This window comes from Theropithecus gelada, chromosome 4, assembly GCF_003255815.1.
Source record: "Theropithecus gelada isolate Dixy chromosome 4, Tgel_1.0, whole genome shotgun sequence".
Taxonomy (NCBI): Eukaryota; Metazoa; Chordata; class Mammalia; order Primates; family Cercopithecidae; genus Theropithecus; species Theropithecus gelada.
The window spans coordinates 37,948,648-37,962,649 of NC_037671.1; the positions used below are offsets into that span (position 1 = coordinate 37,948,648).

Here is a 14,002-nt window from a genome sequence, read left to right on the forward strand (position 1 = left end):
ATACTTATAAAAATATACAGTTTTTAAAAAGGATGAGATAAATCTATACAGTAGAGAATCATTTAGCTAAGAGTCTAAACAAAAACATCCAAACAACTGAATTCGGAAAATATTTTGTAGATGTTCATCCATTATAAAAGAATGTCAGGCGCAGTGGCTCACACCTGTAATCCCAGCACTTTGGGAGGTCAAGGCTTGAGCCCAGGAGTTCAAGACCAGCTTGGGCAATACAGTGAGACCCGATCTCTGCTAAAAATAAAAAATACACGCCTGTGGTCCCGGCTACTGGAGAGGCTGAGGCAGGAGAATCATGCCATGGTTGAACCACTATGCTCCAGCCTGGGCAACAGAGCAAGATATTGTCAAAAAAAAAAAGGAAAAAAGAATAGCATTGTAGTAAATGAAGTGTATTGTTATGGTGCATAGTGCCCAGTGATGATTTGGTTATCTGGACCATTAAAAAAAAAAAGTCTGTTGATGATGCCACAATGGGCTAATACATGTAACACAAACAGTGTAATTTTTTTTTTTTTATCTTTTGAGACAGAGTCTTGCTCTCTTGCCCAGGCTGCAGTGCAGTGGCCTGATCTTCGCTCACTGCAATCTCCACCTCCTGGGTTCAAATGATATTCCTGCCTCAGCCTCCTGAGTAGCTGGGATTACAGGTGTGAGCCACCAATGCCCAGCTAATTTCTGTATTTTTAGTAGAGATGGGGTTTCGCCATGTTAGCCAGGCTGGTCTCGAACTCCTCGAGCTCAAGTGATCCGCCCGCCTCAGCCTCCCAAAGCCTCCCAAAGTGCTGGGATCACAGATATGAGCCACTGCACCTGGCACAAACAGTGTAATTTATAGCAATTATTTGCAGCCACCAACCATGGTTCCTAGTTGTTTGTAGATTTTGGTGGGTGTGATCATTTTAGAGCACTGGATGACAATTATGCAAATATTATTCATTACATGCCAAAATGTCTTTTTCATTGTTTCCCTTTAAGACAGCTAACCTCGGAAAATATCACTAATATGGAGCAGGTGGGGTCTTACCCATTCCACATAAACAATCTTCTAATAATCCCATGAAAAAGCAGATGGATTTTCAAGATGTACTGTTAAGTGAATGGTGAGTTGCAGAATGATTTGTAACATGATCCTGTTTCCAAGGGGGAAAAAGTATATATGTGTTTGTATATTTGCTTATTTATAAGAAGTTTGGAAAGATAACTTACCTAACTACTAAAACAGTGTTACCTCTAGAGAATGAGATTTGGGAGGATAAGAAGGAATTTTCACTTCTTAGATTTTATTTTTATATTATTTAAATAGTTTAACATTAAACATGTATTACTTTCATGATCTTTTTAAACTTAGGGAAAAAAAGATGAAACATTTCATGGTTCCACTTATCAGGACTTTGTATTCTTTCTCTTCAATTTAATTCAAACATTTTAGAGTGCTTTTTATGGAGAGCAAGAGAACTCTGGCTGGGGTGTGTTGAGCAAGGGATGCTTGTGTGATGTCCAGAAGGTTATCAGAGATAAGGCCTGAGCTCAGGAGAGAAGTGTGGGTGACATGTCGAGGAGTCATCAGATTCTACACAATAACTAAGATAAAAAGTACTGTTGCAATTATGTACTTACTAAGCAAATAAAACCGTGGCTTTCAAACTTTTAATGTCCAAGTCTCACTTCTGATTAGGTTGAGCATTCCTAATTGGAAAAATCCAAAATCCAAGATGCTCCAAACTCTGAAACTTTTTGAATTCTAACATGATGCCACAAGTGGAAAACTCCACACCTAACACTTCTGCTTTCTAATGGTTCAAGGTACACAAATTTTATTTCACGCACAAAATTATTAAAAATATTGTATACTGCACTGTTTTTAACTTGTGGACAAAGACTTATGGATAGGTGCAAAAAATAAATCCTCTTTTGCAACCCAGAACTCATTGTTCAGTATGAGTTTTGATACACATAAGAAGGGATATTATGATATCTGACACAGTTAACTGATGGGAGTATTGATAGCCACAAAGGTTGGTTCCAAGCCAGGCACAGTGGCTCAAGCCTGCAATCTCTACACTGAGGCGGGAGTACTGCTTGAAACCAGGAGTTCAAGAACAGCCTGGGCAAGAAAGTAACAAACACCTCATCTTCACAAAAATTTAAATTAGCTGGGTACTGGGGCATGTGCCTGTAGTTGCAGCTACTCAGGAAGGGCAGGCTGACGCAAAAGGACTGAGCTCAGGAGTTGGAGGCTGCACTGAGCTTTGATGGTACCACTGTACTCCAGCCTGGGTAACAAAGACAGACCCTGTCTCTTAAAAAAAAAAAAAAAAAAAGACTGATTCTAGGACTGTAAAATAGATAAACAGCATGGAATATAAGGGAAATCCTCAGCAGTATTAATTTTGCATTACAATTTCATGTTGACGATACATACGATGGCTTTTTGTTTTAATGGCTTTTATCTTGAGAACATGATGTCTAGAGTTAAAGGTACTGGCATATTCCACACATCTGTACTATTCCTGAGTGTGACCGCTTAGGAATGAATATGATTTGAACTCATTCATGTTAAGGGAGGGTGTCAAATTGAGAACCAGGCAGATCCACACCTACAGTAAAAAGGACCCTAAACTAAACTGGTTGAAGAAATTAGATCCCAAAGATTCTTGGTGAATTTTGAAGTCTTCATCAGTATATCCATATTAAAAGGAGATGACAGAAGCCAAAGTAAAAGAATTATGGGCTGACAGACAACTGGATTAAAATAAGCATCAGTTTCATTAAAAAGGGCTAACTTGAAGGTAAATCTTTTGACTCCAGCTCTTTAGTGGATCTAAAGTGGCCTTGATGGACAGTGGAAGAAATCACAACATGGAATTCCTTGAATAAAAATGTATTGACTTTAAAAAAATAACAAATAAAAATAAAAATAATTGTATAACATCACCTTCAGGTTGTGTGTATAAGTACATATGAACATAAATAAATTTCATGTTTACACCTGGGTTCCATCCCCAAGATACTGTATCTTATGTATACATGTATGTACATATGGTCAATTGACAATGTCACAATGGGCTAATACATGTGATACAGTGTGGTTTGTCATAGTTATTTGCAGCAGACAACCACAGTTCCTTATTGTTTGTAGATTCTGGTGGGTACAATCATTTTAGAACACTGGATTATAATTATGCAAATATTATGCATTACATGCCAAAATATCTTTTTTCTCTTAGAGAAATATGCAAATATTTCAAAATTTGAAAAAATCCAAGATCCAAAACACTTCTGGTCCCAAGCATTTTGGATAAATGATACTTGACAACCTGCAGTACTTTTGGCAGCATAACTGAATAATTAAAACTCAAATCGTCACTAAAGAAGTCAGCAAGACGACTATGATGGATTTTAAAAGATCTACAGCACTTAGAAAGTGTCTGAAGTTACTGCACTATTCCTCTCAATGTCTTTTAATACCATACCATACCATTGTTCAAATAAAACTATTTACTGCTCTTTTACCCCCTGAAGCAACCTGAATCCTTCTCTGGCACTTTCTTTCTCGACTTTATGCATTGCTTTTTTTTTTTGAGATGGAGTCTTGCTCTTGTTGCCCAGGCTGGAGAGCAATGGCACGATCTCAGCTTATTGCAACCTCCGCCTCCTGGGTTCAAGCGTTTCTCCCGCCTCAGTCTCCTGAGTAGCTAGGATTACAGGCATGTGTCACCATGCCCAGCTAATTTTATGCATTGCCTCTTATCTCTCATAAGCTGTATCCAGCTTTGCACCAAGACAAGAGACCCCTTAGCTCAAAGGTACATCCCATAGGCATCACTGTTAAAGTTATGGCAGCAGCTGGGTCCAGTGCCACGTGCTGTACCTCCAGCAACTTTGGAGGTTGAGGTGGGAGGATCGCCTGAGCCCAGGAATTGGAGTCTAGCCTGAGCAACATAGTGAAACCCTGACTCTTAAAAAAAAGTAGTTGTGAGCCAGGCTCAGTGGCTCACGACTGTAATCCCAGCACTTTGGGAGGCCGAGGCAGGCAGATCACTTGAGGCCAGGAGTTCAAGACCAGCCTGGCCAACACAATGAGACTCCATCTCTAAAAAGAAACAGAAATTTAAAATAATAATAATAAATTAATTGAAAGCTGAAGGATAAGTAGAAGCCATTCAGCTATTTATTCAACAAATATCTACTGAACACCTACTATGTGCCGGGCACTGTTGTAGTGGAGATACAGCATTAAACAACAGGAAACAATTTCTGTCTCCATAGAACTTACATTTTGGTAAGGGTGAAGACAGTAGGAATGAGCCCCTATTATTTGTCTAGGTTTTTTATAGAAAGTCAAATTTCTACCTGTGCCACAGGGTAGAGTACCTTGACCTGATTCACTAGGGCCGAAGAGTTTGGTCCTAAGTCTCCTGATGACTTCTAGGAACCAGCCAACAAGGTAACATATGAGAAAAGTCTATAAACACTATACATATAGAGAATGTGTCCTATTCATTCTGTACTCCCACCACCTAGTATAAATAAATGACATAGGAGCAGTACTCAATAAATGATGAGATGAATCACAATTTTCAAAATCACAGTCAATGTAAAGAAGGCAAAATATTAGACACTATAGAGTCAGTGCTGAAATACCATTACAAGCTGAGTACATTCCTTCTCTAAATTTAATCTGAAAAATCTAATCTGGAGAATTACACTGTACCTGAGTGTTCAACTATAAAAGTAAAAATAAAATTCTGTTCTAATCAGGAGTACTAATTAAGAACACCCAAGCATAATTAAAATCTATCTCTGAAGTGCATTATAAGAATATGCCTGTGCATACACAACACACAGAGAATTACCTTATTAACTGGATTACTGTGGTTTAAATATGGACAGTCAAGAACAGAGGCCCACACCTAGCTGCCAATATTTGAATATACATTTACTAGCAACTGGAGGAAGAGATGTTTCAGACTTGAGATGCAGAGGGAAAAAAACCCAAGACAAAAGTTTTACATAATACTGCATCCTCTTATAGTACTATCTCATTAAAACACTATTCTAGAAATTGTTTCCCAAAATCCATTATATGCCTAAGAGAAAAACTGTACAAGAATAACATTTTGAGTCTGTGTAGAAAGAATTAAAAACCTTGGCCATCTTAAATCCCCACCATGAAAATATGGAAGGAAGAAAGGGCCAGTAAACTCAGATCTACCATTAACTAGCTGTGGAATCTTTGGCCCTCACTCAGTTTTTCCATCTATACCTTTCGGGGGTTAGACTAGAATCATATCTAAGGTTTATTCCAACTCTATTATTTTGTATTTATTCATTAAAAAGTAACTTATATGTTTTACTTCTGGGGAAAATGAGGTTTGCTATGTGGAAGGAAAAACAATTCCCAAGGGATAGAAAGTTATCTTAACAATACAGAGTTCACTTTCCATTGCAATCCTCTGGCACAATATGAATTCTGAGTTTTACCCACTTACATGTGGTATTAGTTATCTAAAGATGCCATACAAATTAACACAAACAGTCCGGGCAAAGTGGCTCATGCCTGTAATCCCAGCACTTTGGGAGGCCGAGGCAGGTGGATCACTTGAGGTCAGGAGTTCGAGATTTGAGACCAGCCTGGCCAACATAGTGAAACCCCATCTCTACTAAAAATACAAAAATTAGCCGGGCATGGTGACGCGTGCCTGTAATCCCAGCTACTCAGGAGGCTGAGGCAGGAGAATCACTTGAACCCAGGAAATGGAGGTTGCAGTGAGGTGAGATCATGCCACTGCACTCCAGCCTGGGGAAACAGAGCAAGACTCCGTCTCAAAAAAAAAAAAAAAAAGAAAAAGAAAAAGAAAGAAATTAACACAAACTTAGTGGCTGAAATAACACCAATTTATCATCTTAAAGTTCTGGAGATCAGAAATCCAGAATGGGTCTCACTCACTGGGCTAAAATCAAGGTGTTGGCAGGGCTGCATTCCTTCTGGAGGCTCTGGGAAAGAACTCATCGCCTGGCTTTTTCACATTCTAGAGGCTGCCCACATTTTTTGGCTGGTGGCCCCCTTCCTCCATCTTCCGCCAGGAATACTGCATTTCTTTGATCATTCTTCTGTAGCCATCTCTCTCTCTCCGACTATAGTTGGGAAAGTTCCTCCACTTTTAAGAACCCATGTGATTAAGTTCAGCCCATCTGGGTAACCCAGGATAATCTCCCCATTTCAAAGCCTTTAACCTTATTCACGTCTGCAAAGTCCTTTCTGCCCTACAAGGTAACATATTTACAAGTTCCATTTTTGAGGAGCCATTATTCTCTCTACTACCGATACCTAATCATCCAATCAAGATCATAAGAATTTATCTCAAGCTTGGAAGTCCATTGACTTCCACCATTTTGTACTTAGGGGGTCTCACTACATTCTTTCCTTTCTTTTTCTTTATTAATCATCCAGTTGGACAACAATATTCTAATCTAAAATAAAATTTAACATTTTATATCATTCTGAAAATGCATTCAGAAATTCAGAAAACAAAGTAAAACATCTGGTTTCTCAATTTTGTAATAAAGCTATAAGGCCAGGCGCAATGGCTCACACCGGTAATCCCAGCACTTTGGAAGGCTGAGGCAGGCAGATCACGAGGTCAGGAGATCAAGACCATCCTGGCTAACACGGTGAAACCCCGTCTCTACTAAAAATACAAGAAAAAAAAAAATTAGCCAGGCGTGGTGGTGGGCTCCTGTAATGCCAGCTACTCGGGAGGCTGAGGCAGGAGAATGGCGTGAACCCGGGAGGCGGAGCTTGCAGTGAGCCGAGACCACGCCACTGCACTCCAGCCTGGGCTTCACAGCGAGACTCCATCTCAAAAAAAAAAAAAAAAAAAAAAAAAAAAAAAATTAGCTGGGCATGGTGGTGTGTACCTGTAGTCCCAGCTACTCAAGAGGTTGAGGTGGAAGAATCGCTTGAACCCTAGAGGCGGAGGTTGCACTGAGCTGAGATCACGCCACTGTACTCCAGCTTGGGCAACAGAGCGAGAGTCCGTCTCAAAAACATAATAATAGGCAAATCTGCTATATATAATGCATGAGTTACCTCAAACCCAATCACTGAAAAATTATTTTAAAAATTAGTCTCAATCCCTTATGTGATTCTGAAATTTGAGCAGCAAGCAATAAACACATGAAGTATATTTTTTTACAGATTTTGAGACATAATTAAGCTACGATAAATTACACATTTAAAATATACAATTCGATAAATTCTGACATATGTACATATATCCATGAATTCATCATGACAATTAAGATGATGAACATACCTATTACTCACAAATATTTCCTTCATAAGTCATCCGTTTGCAACTCAGGTCTCCAGGCAATCTGATCTGCTTTTTGAGTAGATTTTATAGAATTTCATATAATGTGCCATTTTTTTCTGGCTTCATTTCCTTACTATAATTATATTGAGAATAAAATAAGTTGTATCAATTGTTCATTCCCTTTTATTGTTGAATAGTATTCCATCGTATGAAGATACCACAAATGTCCCTGTTGATGCACATTTGAATAGATTCAATTCTTGCCTATTACAAATAAACCTGCCACGTATTTGTGAACAAATCTTTATGTGGTCATATGTATTCATTCCTCTTGGATAAATGCCTAGGAGCAAAATAGTTGGGTCACTTGGTAGTGTCAATTTTAAGTCCTTAAGAAAATACCAAACTGTTTTCCAAAGTGGTTGTACCATTTTACATTCCCACCACAAGTGTATGAGAGTTTCAGCTGCTCCACATCCTCACCAACACTTGTTACTGCCAGGCTTTTAAACTGAAGACACTGTAATGTCTTCTCTAAATTTAATCTGAAAAATCTTATCTGGAGATTAGACACTGTAATGTCTTCAGTTTAAAAGCCTGACAGTAACAAGTGTTGGTAAGGATGTAATGGTATATTCTTATAGTTTTAGTCTGCATTTCACTAATGACTAATGATGTTGATCATCTTTTATGTGCTTATTTGCCATTCATGTATCTTTTCTGACAAAATATCTGTTCAAATCTTTTGCTTATTTTTTTTACTAGGTTATGTGCTTTACTAAGTGTTTTTTCTTTTCTTTTCTTTTTTTTTTTTGGTTGGAGACAGAGTCTCACTGTGACAACCAGGCTGGAGTGCAGGGGTGCAATCTCAGTTCACTGTTCACTGCAACCTCTGCCTCCTGAGTTCAAGCGATTCTCATGACTCAACCTCCCAAGTAGCTAGGATTACAGGTGCCTGCCACCATGCCTGGCTGATTTTTGTATTTTTAGTAGAGACGGGGTTTCTCCATGTTGGTCAGACTGGTCTCAAACGCCCGACCTCAGGTGATCCGCCTGCCTCAGCCTTCTAAAGTGCTGAGATTACAGGCGTGAGCCACCGCACCTGGCTAACATTGACACTATTTTGTGAACAAAAATACGATCTATCTTAGTAAATGTCCTGTGTGTAACTGAAAGGAATGTGTATTCTGCTTGTATTGGGTAGAATACTATGTAAATGTCAATTAGGTTAGTTGATAATGTAGTTCACATCTTCTAAATTATTTTTTGTCTACTTGTTCTATCAATTAATGAGAGAAGCGAGGTATTGAAATCTCCAACTATAATTTTAGATCTATTTGTCCTTTCAGTTCTGTCAGTTTCTGATTCATATATCTTGAAGCTCTGTTATTAGGTGCATATTTACAACTATTAATTTCACTTGAAAGCAGCCAATCATGAAAGGCCATACATTATACGATCCCATTTATAAGAAAGGTTCAGAATAGGCAAATTCTCTCTGTAACACTGCTATGAACATTTTTGTGCCTAAGCTTTTATCATACGTAACTGAAAGTATGGCTTCTTGGCTGGGCGCGGTGACTCATGCCTGATCCCAGGCACTTTGGGAGGCTGAAGCAGGCAGATCACCTGAGGTCACGAGTTCAAGACTAGCCCGACCAACATGGTGAAACCCCGTCTCTACTAAAAATACAAAAATTAGCTGGGCATGGTGGCAGATGTCTGTAATCCCAGCTACTCAGGAGGCTAAGGCAGGAGAATCTCTTGAAACCGGGTGGCAGTTGCAGTGAGCAGAGATCGAGCCATTGCACACTCCAGCCTGGGCGACAAGAGCAAAACTCCGTCTCAAAAATGGCTTCTTGAACACAGTCTGCTTGAGTGAGAGAATGTCAGCTTGACAACACGGCAGCGGTATGGTGTTATGCAAGTCACTCACCTTCTCTGTGCCACGGTTTCCCTGTCTAAAACACAAGGCTATCATTTACCAACGTCTCTTGGGATTGTGAGGACTAAAGTAATGCACATAAAGGGCTTTCTACAGTGCCTGTTACATGGTAAACTTTCAACATTAGTAGCAGTAGATGTTGTAATTATCATTTAGTTTGTGTTACTTTCTCTTTTTTTAATTTTTTTTTTTTTTTTTTTTAAGAGAGACAAGGTCTTGCTATGTTGCCCAGGCTGATCTCAAATTCTTGGGCTCAAGTGATCCTCCTGCCTCAGTCTCCTAAGTTGCTGAGATTTACATGCAAAAGCCACTGTGGCTGGCTAGTTTGTATTATTTTCTTAAGAAGATTTCCAGAAGTGGTATGACCTCGTCAGAAACCATGAGCATTTACACGTCTGATTTTTTTTTTTTTTTTGGAGACAGAGTTTCGCTCTGTTGCTCAGGCTGGAGTACAGTGTCACAGTCAAGGCTCACTACAGCCTCAACCTCCCAGGCTCAAATGATCCTCCCACCTCAGCCTTCTGAGTAGCTGGGATTAGAGACATGCACAACCACACCCAGTTAATTTTTTATTTTATTTTTTTTGTAGAGACGAGGTTGCACTATGTTGCCCAGGCTGTTCCTGAACTCCTGGGCTCAATTGATCCTCCCACCTCAGCCTCCCAAAGTGCTGGGATTACAGGTGTGAGCCATCACACCTGGCTGTGTCCAAATATATTTCAACAAACTATATCTCAAACTGGGTATACTAATATTTGGTGCCACTAGTAAGTATATATAAATATATAGGAGAACAAGGATTACCTAGCTATCATAATTACAGTAAATTTGTTTTGTTAATAGGAATCTCATTTCAATTGTGCATTTATTTTTGCTGCTTTTGGCCCTTAGTTGTTTAAAAGCCAATAGTTTTCTAATTATCCTGTGAATCCTACACACCATGAATACCTACTGAATATGAAATGTCTGTAAGACCCTCTTCTAGAGGCTACACAGAAAACTGAAATAAGTTAGCCCAAGGATTTTTTGTGAAGGCAAAGAAACATTTTAATTCCAAATAATTATGATTAAGTAGAAGAGAGCTACAAAGTGTTTCTGAGGGTCCAAAGGAGGCAGAAGATGGCAGTGTCTGAGCTGGTCCTCAAAGGATGGGCATACTTTCAACCGGCAAGGGTGTGGCAAGAGTAAAATCAAGGCTGGTAAAAGAATACAGCACGCTTCAAGCCTAAGCAGCTTAAGTACAAAGTGGCTCGGGGCAGAAGTGATGAGAGAGCAAGAGCACAAAGAGGACCCTCTAAAACAGAGCCAGTGACCATATGAGCTGAGGCGGAGGGCTTCTCACAGGGCAAACTGTACAGAAAGACACGAAGACACAAAGCATCATGACCCATCCAGGGAGCTTCATGTGATCCCATTTGGCTGAAGTGAAGGGTACATGTGGGAAAGAAGCAGATGATGCTAAATAAACAGGCAGAGGCCTGACTGTGAAGGACCTTGTGTGCCAAAATAAAGTATGTGAACATTATTCCAAAGGCAACAGGGAACTGAGGCATTTTTAAGAAAAGAAGTGACAAGCAGACTAGCTTTAAGAAAAAATTACTCTGGAACTCCAATAGTTTCCCATCTTACACAGGTAAAACCCAAAGTCCTTCTTATGCTTAATACCCTATATATGCTGATCATTGGCTATCTCTGAAATTATTTCTCCTTCTCCCCTCACTCACTGCTCTGGCTACAGTGGCCTTCTTGCTGCCTCCTCCCATGTGCCCTTTCCTCAGGGCCTTTGCACTTGCTCTCCCCTCTACCTGGAACTCTTCCCTGGATAGCTGCAGAGCTCGCCCCTTACTCCCTTCAGGTCTGCCTTCATGTTCAAACCTTTTCTCATCAGAGTTGCTTTTACTGTTACCAGAAATAAAAGAGCAAAAATCGACTATAATCAGCCCCACTATGTTTTCCTCCAGTGTATTTATAGTATTTGTATACTGCCTGTTTCTCCTTACTAGAATATAAGCTCTATGACGGATCCCTTCAATAAAAATGTGACATTGAGATTGTTATTACTGCCACGTCCGGACAGCAAATCGAAGGGACGAGCTCAGTAAATCTATCCATGGATATACTGCTAGTGAACAGTGGAACCAGGGAGAATGACTCCGGAGCTTGCACTCTAACTATTTTACATACTGACTCCCCGGTAGTGTCACAGGTCCCTGACTCTGATTCTAAAGCATTTCCTGTGAACAGGCTCCATGCTGACAAGCACTAAGCCAGCAAAAACTCTGAATTCATAGTATGTCCTTCTAAAAAGATGGTGATTCTTATAATTTGTATTTGCCAGGTTTTAAATGCCGGGAATATTTTTTAAATAATTAATTAAAATGTACAAAGTATCTGGACTTTTACCTATCCAAAAATTAGCCATTTTTTTTTAGACCCACAGATATTCAAACAAGATGAAAATATTTTATGAACTAAAAGGAACACAGCATATGACACCAAAAACTACTTTCCCAAGACCCTTTTTCAGGTACCACATTCAATTTCAGGAATAAAACTCAACACTTTAAAATAATCATCAAAATTTTCTGACATGCCACTCCCGGAGGAAGAACAATGTGGTATCTACAGGAAAACATCCAGCAAATATAATATCATATGCACAGTAAAAGAATGAAAGGTAGGCCGCAGTAACATTTCTCTTTATTCTTTCCCCACTCCTGAAATTATTAAATTTCCTCTCTGCCTGGGCATTCTTTCATCCCATCTCCCATTACTATCAGTATCCTCTCCTTAAAATGTAGTTCTCAATCAACAGCTGTTCCCATCAACCACTTCATACCAGAACTCATCCACTCTTAATTTCAACTACTACCTCTATTAGTATAACTCCCAAATCCTAATAGAGGTAGTAGCTGAAATTAAAAGTGGCATAATTTCTCCCTCTTTCCTTCTCCAATCTTTGATTTCTCTCACTTCAGGACCCTTTTATTTCCTGATGTTTTTAAGGAAAATTAACTTTTTCAAAATTGGTCCCTTGTCCATTTACTTCATAATCTGTATTATCTGGCCATTCTCCTAGGTTTGCAACTTCAATATAATTTTTCTCCACTTAATCAATAGGACCTGCCAACTACTCACTGTGTTTCTTATCTTACTTTCGGCTCCATAGCTATCACCACATTTTGCGTTTTCTTCCTTTCCTTCGTGAATTACTATAGTTCTCCAGAGGACCTGCCTACCTCCAGACGGTCACTCACTCCCACTCATTCTGTACACACTGCTAGTGAAGCCTTTCTGACAGCACACCCACCATATTACTCTCTAATTCGCAGACCTTAAATCGTGCCCCAGCACAACAAATCTAAACTTCTCAAACCAGCACTCAGGGTCTTCCGCTCCTTTAGAACGTTACTAGTAAATGTTCATCTTTTTTTTTTTTAGAGGAGTCTCGCTCTGTCACCAAGCTGGAGTGCAGCGGTGCGACCTCAGCTTACTGCAACCTCCGCCTCCCAGGTTCAAGCAATTCTCCTGTCTCAGCCTCCCAAGTAGCTGGGACTACAGGCGCGAGCCACCATGCCCAGCTAATTTTTTTTGTATTTTTAGTAGAGATGGGGTTTCACCATATTCGCCAGAATGGTCTCAATCTCTTGACTTCATGATCCGCCCCCCTCAGCCTCCCAAAGTGCTGGGATTATAAGCATCAGCCACCGCACCCGGCTGTAAATGTTTATCTTAAACATTCTAAAAAGATAAAAACCTAGAAACCCAACATTCTGATCTTCCACATCTGAATCTGTACAAAGCACACTATGGGTCTGTGGGGGTCATAGTACAACATCTTCCACCTAACTTCAACAGATCACATCAGGCAATGGAACTATAGATAGTCCCCAACTTATGGTTTCGGTTACGAGTTTCAACTTTATGATGGTGAGAAGGCGATACACATTCAGTAGAAACAGTACTCCAAGCACCCACACGACTATTCTGTTTTTCACTTTCAGTTTTCAATAAATTATGTGAGACATTCAACACATTATAAAATAGGCATTCTATTAGATGGTTTTGCCCAACTGTAGGCTAATTTAAGTGTTCTGAGCACGTGTAAGGTAGGTTATGATGTTCAGTAGGTTAGGTACATTAAATGCATTTTCAACTTGTGATATTTTCTATTTACAATGAGTTTATCAGGAGGTAAAACCACCATAAGCCAAGGAACATATATATTACCTAATCTATCATCTTCTGAACATCTCAAGTTACCATGACAAGGATTCATTTTCAGAAGTTTAATCCTTCTAATCCACAAAATGAAAGTGTGTACAGTTATCAGAAAAATAACACTTCATATCTTTAGTAAGAGTACAAATTAGTAGAATATTTTTAAGGGCAAATTTCCCAATATCTACTGAAAGTTTATGTGCAAATATCCTTTAGCCCAGCAATACCACTTCCAGGAAATAACCTGCAGATATTCTCACAGGAGCAAGCAAAAATACATGCAGAAACACTACTATTATAGTTTAAAAAAAAGGGGGGGGAGGGAGTGGATTTCCTTAATAGACTTCTATTATACATCTCTACAATGGAATATTATACAATTAAAAATTAAGACACAGTTACAAATAAACTGATATGGAAAGTTTAAGAATGCCATGAAGGGGGAAAAAAAAGCTATTTATAGAACAGAATATAAATATTCTATTTGTGTAAAGAAAAT

The 14,002-nt window shown here is 39.2% G+C and overlaps 1 protein-coding gene and 1 pseudogene across 4 annotated transcripts in view; one reads left to right on the plus strand and one right to left on the minus strand.

Annotated features, from left to right (window-relative positions):
* The window catches only part of FKBP5 (FK506 binding protein 5), a 153,996-nt gene that overhangs the window by 79,503 nt on the left and 60,491 nt on the right, over positions 1-14,002 (minus strand). The gene's annotated exons all lie outside the window — the stretch shown is intronic.
* LOC112623989 lies at positions 1,870-1,986 on the plus strand (annotated as a pseudogene).